Source organism: Dioscorea cayenensis, chromosome 7, assembly GCF_009730915.1.
Source record: "Dioscorea cayenensis subsp. rotundata cultivar TDr96_F1 chromosome 7, TDr96_F1_v2_PseudoChromosome.rev07_lg8_w22 25.fasta, whole genome shotgun sequence".
Lineage (NCBI taxonomy): Eukaryota > Viridiplantae > Streptophyta > Magnoliopsida > Dioscoreales > Dioscoreaceae > Dioscorea > Dioscorea cayenensis.
Window position 1 is genome coordinate 7,457,289 of NC_052477.1, and position 9,656 is coordinate 7,466,944.

A 9,656-nucleotide genomic window follows, 5' to 3' on the forward strand; every position below is an offset into this window, starting at 1 on the left:
GAGCTATAAAATAAATACTCGATCGAGCTCGAGCCGAGTATCGAATACTGAATTTTCAGTCGAGCTCGAGCTCGAGCTCGCTACTACTCGGCTCGAACTCGATCAATTACACCCCTATGTGCATATAGCTCTTACTAAAATACCAATTTTGTGCATATATATATATATATATAAACATGGCCACATTTTCTGGGACATCTGTCCCTTGAGACTATTGAATAAGCATCCCACAGTCCCCCATCCTTTACTTGATTCCTCCTAATCTACTAAACACTTCAACTCACTAGTTTTTTTATCTCTTAAATGCTTTTGAAATTTGGAAATGTCTATAGATGTCCACAGATGTTGTTTCATATTTGTATATACACATATTTGCATTCTAGTTAGAATTTTATTAAAAATTATGTATAATTATAAATTAAACTAGGGCTTTTTATTTGGGTAACCATACGAAAAATGAATGATTGTCATAAAAGAAATTTTTTATTTTTAAATAAGCATATCAAGAATTATATACTTTTGATAGTGATGCACAAGAAATTTTTCTCAATGAAACAATTTTAAAATCATTTTTTTTTATTTTAAAAATTTGACTATACATGATATATCTAGAACTTAGTCTATAATAGGCATCATAATATTTTTAAATATTCAAAATTTAGTTATAAACTTATATTATTTTGAAATTATAATATTCTATATGAAGTTATTTTGTCTTCCAAAAAGCATAGTCATAGAAGAAATGTGCATTTAGTGTTCATTTAATCTGAAATTGAATTTTCAAAAAATAAAATCTATTGTACGGAATTTCATAAAAACAATTAATTGAGTACATTGTATGCATACATTATTTGGATGTTTGTTTCCAAAGTAATATAATCATTGTTAATTAATTTATATGAATATTAAATTTAAAAATATCATTATTTGAAGATCTTAATTTAATTTTCAGGTACTCAAAAAGCCTCACTATATATTATAAAGATCTAGCAATTGTTGTTGGCTTTGACTTTGATGACTTTTTTTTTTGCTCTTTTCATTCTTGGTCGGTTTGACAAGTATAATAAAATACAACTTTATCTTCTCACTAATTTGAATTTATGGACACGTGTACTAATGAGTTTCTAATGGCAAATGATTTAAAATATTTAACCTGAATTGATATGAGTATAGTTTGAATTTTTTTTTTAGAAGCATTTACAGCAATGTAAAGCTTCTTTTAAATTGAGTTCTTATCAAGAAATCAAATCAATTTTACCGACATATTTGAGGGGCGCAAAAGCTTTTTTTTTTTTTAATTTATCTTTTTTTTTTAATAAAAAAAGAATGATGCCAAAGAGATATTATAATAATTGATTATCATATTTCTTAAGAAAAACAGGAGAAAGACTGATGCTTGGTAACATGAGGGGTATTTATCAGAGGACGGAATGATCGATATAAAGATATGGAAAAACAAGGATTATTTTGATAAGAATCCTCCTAAGTACTGAGTACGGAAATTTTTTAAAAATGATATCTCAAATCAGTAGTTTATTTTACAATAATTCTTTTAAATTTAGTTTCTTTAGTTCCAGCTTTCATTACAGTTTCTATTATATGATAGTTACAATAATTCTTTTAAATTTAGTTTCTTTAGTCCCAGCTTTCATTACAGTTTCTATTATATTTAACATAGCAGGATATTTAGCTATTATTATATGCTCCCTTGGGTTACTCTACGGAAACAACCCATGGAACTAGTAGACATAATGATAGATTTAAATATTGCAAATTTAAATTTAGCTTCTACTATATCTTGCATAGTAAACTATGTAGCTATTATTTTATGTTCCCTTGGGTTTCGCTACGGCTATAATCCATGGAACTAGTAAGAATATTAGTAGTTTTTATCTCTTTACTTTTTATCTTAAGATTGTTTACTAATTTTGTAAACTAGTATATTATGGCCTTAGTAGAATTATATAATTATATTAGAGACATTTATCTTATTAAGTATGCCCAATACATTTTAGAAACTGATTTCTATTCTAGTATAAACTTAAGATGTCAATTAGATTTATTATATCAAATTCTTAGAGAAAATAGAGATAAATATGAAGATTATGGGCCGTACACTAGTACGGAACCACTAAATTATAGTTTAGAATGATCCTAGGCTCCCCACCTATGGTATTTCATTGACTTTAGGTCGGTAGAATTGGTTAACCCCAGTAAAATTGGTATCAGAGCCATGGAATATCTCATTGAATTACCAGTAAATACTATTGTAGAATTAGAAATAGCTTTAACTTGAATAGAAAATATATTAAGACCATTAGAACCCTATATTACTAAAAATAACATAAGAAAGAAAGATATAATAAAAAGCAGGAAAGCATTATTTTTAAAACAACTTCGTAGATATTTAAAAAACAAGAGTTATCATCTAAGGAGATTTGATACTTATATCAAAATAGAACATAAACAAAGAACCCATAATGGATCTGAATTATTTACCACAGAACTTAAAAAATTAAGAGATATAAAACCAAGAGATTTCTCAGATAGCCAACAGCGAATAAATTATGCTAAGAATAAACTCTTAGAACAATGTTATAATATAAATAATCTCCAAGAATAATGTTATTTCTTTTGGATGTTAAAGACAGTAATCCTCATAGATACATAGAGCCTTATTTAAAAATGGTTCGAAAATATTTAACTAGAAACAATATAAAAATTGAAGATCAGATAAGATATAGATTTGTTGTATGGTTGTTGAATACAGAAGATTATTTAGAAATAAAATATAGATATTTAAAAGAGGCAGAAGAAACGATCCCTATTATTAAAAACACTACAGATAGAAAAGGAAATATTACTACACATATTAGATGGGTAAAAAGAAAGCTCTACCTTCCAGAAGAATATAGAATTAGATTTGAAACATTAGCCACTATAAAAGATAACTTAACCTCTGAATATAATAGTATTAATGTCTACTTTAGCTAAATGGATGTAAAATATCTAGACCTAGCTCTCCCTTTTACAACAAAAAGGATAGTAGAAAAAGGAGAATTTATATTAAAATGTTATTTTCCAAATAATTTTACTCATGAAATGCATGGTAATAATTCCTGTCAAAATAGCTTGATAGATATGATAATTTCTCAAGGACAAAGCTTAGGAATGCTAGAACAAAAAATAGACAATATGAATAAGAAATTAGTTCAAAAAATCCAAGATTTATTAGTAAATAACGATTATATTAAAAATCAAAAATAATAAAGTTATAGAATTATTCCATAAATTAGAAATCTTAAACATCACTCATATTTTAGGAATTATACAAAATGAATATAAACAAATAATAGATCAATATCAAAATATAGAAAAATTACTAAAAGAATTAAGACACTTGAGTACTACATAATGGGGAATTTTGGTAAAGAATTCTATTTAAAAGCTCTAGAAGAAACTAAGATATATCAACCTAGTGGTAGTAAAAGTTTAAGTTCATATATAGCCTCTGGTATAGCAGATCAGGAAATAATAAAACAAAATAATACCATAATTAGCTTATTAATACAATTATTAGACAAATTAGAGCAAATAGATCATAGGCTAAAAATAATAGATGAGGAAAACAATAAAAAAGAGACTACATCTAAAATAGAATCTTTAATCATGCAAATTAATAACTTAAAAATAGATGATAAACCAAACAAAATTACGAAAAAAAAATAATAGTATATTATTTGGAAGAAAATGAACAGAATAACAGCTTTTAAAGGACAAGGTCATACCTTAGGAAGTAATATAGCTAGTACTTCAAGAAATATAACTACTGAGAGTAGTAGTATAGGAAGATCCTTCTTAAGTAAATACTTAAATAAAAATAAAAATAACAGTCCTACATTAGAAGAAATAATAGATATAGAAAAGATATAGAAATATATAATAATCACCAAATAGAATTATTAAACCCAAAAATCCTTTACAAAACAGGAAATTTAAATTTTAATACTCAGGTTAATAAGAATAAATAGAGAAGAAGAAATATTTGTGTCAACAAATGAAGTAAATATCTCCTCACAGTTAGCAAAAGGGAAAGTACTAGGAAAAATAAAAAAGAATGCAGTAAAAGATTGGTTCACCTAGGATTAATTGTAATAAGAATTAAAGGAGTTTAATTGAGAAAGGAAATTCCGTGTAAAGTATTAATTACACTAGCCCGAGAGTAAAGGGATGGCAACTCGATCTCGCAATGCTTTATGATAGCGGTATAGAAGTCGATATAGAGTAATAATAATGGTTTATTTTATTTGTAGTCAGAGACTTTTCGATAGAAGCATCAAAGACCTAGACTTAATAGAAATTGGAATACAATCAAAAGGATATGATGATTTAGTAAAAAATAGTAATTTTTTTGTAAATATAGGATTTTTAGAAAAATTAACAGATAATAGCACTACTAAATATAAATTAGATATTAGTGGAATCATAAGTGCTATAACTAGTAGAGGTGTCAAAATGATAAAACCAATGGTCGATGATTCTAGTAGATTTGATGGATTAGAATGAGAATATATTTAAAAATTCACCAAAACCAATCACAACTCCTGAAACTTCTGTAATTTATAAGATATACATAATAATTATAGTATCTCGATTTGGGAAACTATAAGCACGGTGCAAATTAAAGAAGATCAATACTGATTGAATCAAAATGATGAATAGACTCCCCGACTCAAACCATAATAATTCATTCAGCACATGTCTATCAACGAGAAGAAATCATCAAAGCTAGAAATAGAAACGAAAGAAAAGAAACTATTTAGATATTAATGATATATTAGAATATGATAAAAATAAAAATCTGAAAGTTGTTTCCCACAACCAACAAGGAAGTAGAAAAGAGAATAATGTATAATCCATAGTCTTTAAGGAATTTGCGTAGGAAGCCATAATCCCTCCTCTTCATATCCCATCGTAGCGCAGCGTTGACGGTACACCACTTTTATGGAACACTCAGAGTATCAATCCCAAGCGGACCAACCCTGGCATGAATTCCTACAAGCATCTATCAACCCAGGAATGATGTCTCCATGCGAAATAGACCCGGAGGAAGAAGGTTGCCAGGACGCAGAAACAACAATAGATAAAAAGTTACTTATAGATGATGGAAGATTATTAAATTTAACACCATGAATTCCCAAAGAAATGGACCACTGTTATTAGAAATATGGAGCCAAATGGTGTGCTGAAAATATGATGAATTAGATTATACAAAAACACGAGAGAAATGTATAGTTATTTAGAAAATTTTGAGAGAATCGAGCTAGAAGCGGCATGGGAAGCCCTATAAACAAGAATCATCCCCTAAGTTTTGCTAGAGACTTAGAATTAGGGATAATCCATATAATTTTATCTCAATAAGATAAGATTATTACTCTTGGAGACTCACCAAATGCAAATTATAATGACGACAAGTAGAGAAGCTATTAAGAAACTAGAACAAATACAAATAAGTGGGCCTATCAAAACCATTTCCTCTACTAGATTTTTATGTATTACTGAGTTGTATAAGCTGGATGTTTCTATAACAAGACAATAGGAGATAAATTGTTTGTAAAATTACAGGCGATTAGGAACAATAATCCATAAAAAATATAAAGAGACCCCAGTTTTACCTCAATTAGATAATATTTCAACCAGAATAAAATTCATTATAGAACAATTAGTAGAAAAATGCACTGAAATCCAAATAACTAAACAATTTAAAGGAAAAGGTGAATATAGTTTCTGTAAACATATATATACCCCCCAAAGATACGACTCTAGTAATAAGAAACAATTTAAGAAAGATAATTATAATTATAAACCTAAAAAAGAAATACCATCTTAGAAGAAGTAGCTCTAGAAAACCTTACCTAAACAAAGAAAAGCATGTTAGAAAGTTTGACAAAACAAGAGAATATAAAAATAAATTAAGCTATTTCACATGTGGTAGTACTAACCATTTAGTCCGAGATTGTACTAAAAGAAAGATAGAATGCGTGAATGAAGATTTATTACACATAGATGAAAATGTAAGTGATACAGAAAGTATATATAGTATAGTTAGTTATGCAGATCCTAACGATATAAAACAAGATACTAGTGATGATGAAGATGAAGGTGTTTTTGTTAATAGAATATTAGGAGGATTAGAATCAAATAAGAAATACCAAGACTGGTATAATAGTGATTTAGACCAATTAGACCAAATAGAAACTATGTTAGCAGCATTAGAATGAGAAAACCTCCCTCTTATTATAGAGGAAAATATAAAACACTCAGTAAGAAAGACCCTCAGAAGCTTGAAACAGAAATAAGCATACTTATATATATGCTAGAAAAATTTAAAGATATAATTAAAAAGAATAATCAATTAAAAATAACTAGAAGTTATATTTTAGATAGAATAACATATGACATGGATTGTCTTAGGAAACATAGGAAAAGGAACAAAGAAAAAACTCCTAGTAAAGAGATAGAGATAATTTCTCCAGTTATAAATATTGATCCCTTCGATATAGACCCCTTGGAATTTCTACTCTCTGAAGCTGAATTAGATAAACTTGAAATGAGTCTTGATACACTTTCATGATATTATGAAAAATTCATGTACTCATAATTGGATACCTCGAAGTGGCAATAGTGATAAACCCTGTCACTTTTGTAATAAATATCCCTCCTTAAAAGTACGTTATAGATGTAATAGTTGCTTATATGAAAGTTGTAGATTTACTGTAATAGATAATCATCGAGTTACCCACGACTTCTACAAGCGAACCTCCTCCTAGAATAAATAGAAATGAAACTTTTGGAACTTGATTTTGTATTTAGAAACTCTTGTAGAATCACTACACAAACTTATACAAACAATACAAGAGACCACAGCAAAATTTAGAGAATGGAAATAAATAACTTTGATTTATTCAATCATCCTTGTATAAGTAATGATTAAAAATCATTATAAAACTATGAAGAGACCAACCAAGAACAACTTTGGGAAAATCACAATAACTTTCTAAATAAAATAACACAAAAACTACAAAAGACTATAGAAGTAGTTTACCAAGAACAACTAGATCAACTAGCAAACCTAGAAGAAGAATCTATGATAAAAGAAAACTTAGGTGAAGTAACTGGAGAACATTTTGAAACAAACCCAACCTCAGAAATTACACCTATCTATAGTATAAAAATTTCGTGTAGAATTCAAATTAATGGCTGGATACTAGATATATTAGGACTTATTGACACTGGATTCAGAATAAAAAGATAGAATCTACCAATGAAAACATCCAAGAATATAAAATGCATATAAATGACTTATTAAAACTAGGTGTAATAAGAAGAAGTACTAGTAGACATAGAAGTCCAGCCTCATTGTTAATAAACATAGTGAGCAAATTAGAGGAAAAAGTAGAATGGTGATAGATTATCGAAGACTAAATGATAATACTATAGAAGATCGTATGATATCGAGGATAAAAGCTGAACTAATTAATTCTATCCGGAGACAAGTACAATTTTTAGTAAGTTTGGTGTAAGTCGAGAGTTTGTGAGATTAAAATAGATCCTTCCAAAGTATAGAATGGTGCATTTACTTGTCCTTTAGGTCATTTTGAATGGCTCGTAATGCCATTTGGATTAAAAAATGCACCTAGTATATTCCAAAGGAAAATGGATGATATATTTGGAAAATATAAAAATTTTGTGTGTGTTTATATAGACAATATTCTGGTATATAGTAAAACTAAACAAGAACATATAAGCCATTTGAAATTAGTTCTCAGTGAATTTTTAAAACATGGAATCATCATTAGTGGTAAAAAGCCGAGTTTTAGAAAAATATTAATTCTTAGGAGTAGAAATAGGAAATGGTAAGATCAAGTTACGAACCACATATAGCCAAGAAAATATTAGATACACCACTTATTAGAGATGTTTAAAAACACTACAACAATTTTTAGGACTAGTAATTGTACTAGACCTTTTTATTAAAAACTTAAGTAAACTCATAGGGCCCTGTATGTAAAGTTCTTTATGAGGAGTTAAAATATTTAATATAGAAGATGATAAACAAATAGAATAAGATCAGGAATTAGTACAAACACTTTGCCCGGGATCTTAGAGGTTTACCATGAGTCGAGACTAGCATGATTGTAAGAGATCGTTGTCGTAGAAATGAGTTGGATTAGGATGTGGTCACGTTATTAGGGCTGAAAACCCCATAAATATAGTCCAAAGGTAGAAGAGATTAGTTGTCGAAATTACAATGAGGTGGTAAATACAAATGAAAAGGGACCAGCTCCTTGGTATAGATCAAGAGGTATTATAGCGGGTTTGTTGTGCATTCTAGATAGTTTTAGGTTGGCTCTCATAAATACGAAAATTCTAGATAAGAGCAGTGATGTGAAGCTATGGTAAAATTTTTGAGAATAAAATGGCAAAAGAAATTAGCCGGAAGAATGTGGCTGGCTTTTAAAGATAAATTTTAAATGAAAATTATAAAATTCTTTTGAACATATCTAAAAGGAAAAGATAATGATCTTACTGAGACCCGAGACTTTTCCCGACTCATGTACAACTCAGCAAATGCTACGAAGGAGCCTCTGTAAAAATTCTTTGTAAGTGCTCTAAAACCTTTACTGGAATCCATCACGCTTAGTAGAGGTGGGGATTCTGAGGAGCCCGGTGAAGTTCCTCCGTGCACTCACTAATGTGGGAGTATGAGCTGCAGTACCAAACCTTAGCTGGATCATACTGGCCCAGCATAGCACGAGATTATAAAAACCAACTAGGTTCCTACTGAGTTATGTGCTAATGTGATTAGCTCAAAGCTCACTTTTCCTAACATTTTTAATTTTTAGATTTCTAATCTGACCACTTTACTTTCTGGGGAGATGGAGTCTTCTCTCGGTAAAAAGCAACGCTCTACTGCTCTCAAAGCAACAATTTCCTAAAGCTTTCTGTCCTACTCTGAGGTCTTAATAATTATACTTAGATTCCCCATTTTCTTTCCGTATTCCTCCTCACTTGTCACTAGATCCTCCTCTGAGAAAATTATATTGATAATATTTGGGCGAATAGCAGTAATCCACATTTTCCAAAAATCCTTCGACCTTTAGTGAGTTACCTCCACAATAAAAATCTTAGAATCCCGTTAAAATGAACCCTCCACTTTTCACCCAGAATCTCACAGAATGCTTTCCTAGAACTCCGACGAGCAAACAAGAATCCCTTTAGGGTGAAGTACTGGATCTTAAGCAGCAACTAAGAGCGTAAAGATAAGTCTGAACAAGCAGACATTGAGGAAAGCATTACTCAGGAAGGATGGGGCAAGAGAAGTTAGAAAAGAAAGGTCCAAGTGAAAAGTTTCCTCCTAACTGACTTTCCTCCTCTTCCAAAGAGATTTATGCAGAATAGTTTATCATGAAGAAGCATCAACAATTGATCCGGATGTCAACTCTTAGAAAGCGATGGCGACTTCTCCTTTACAAATTAATGAGACAGTTTCTACATGCACTAAAATTCGAGAGGACAACATCATTCGGGAATCAAGCACCGCAGCCCAGCACCAGGAAGGGTTTTCTATAATGAAGCTACTATTAGTCTTGTTG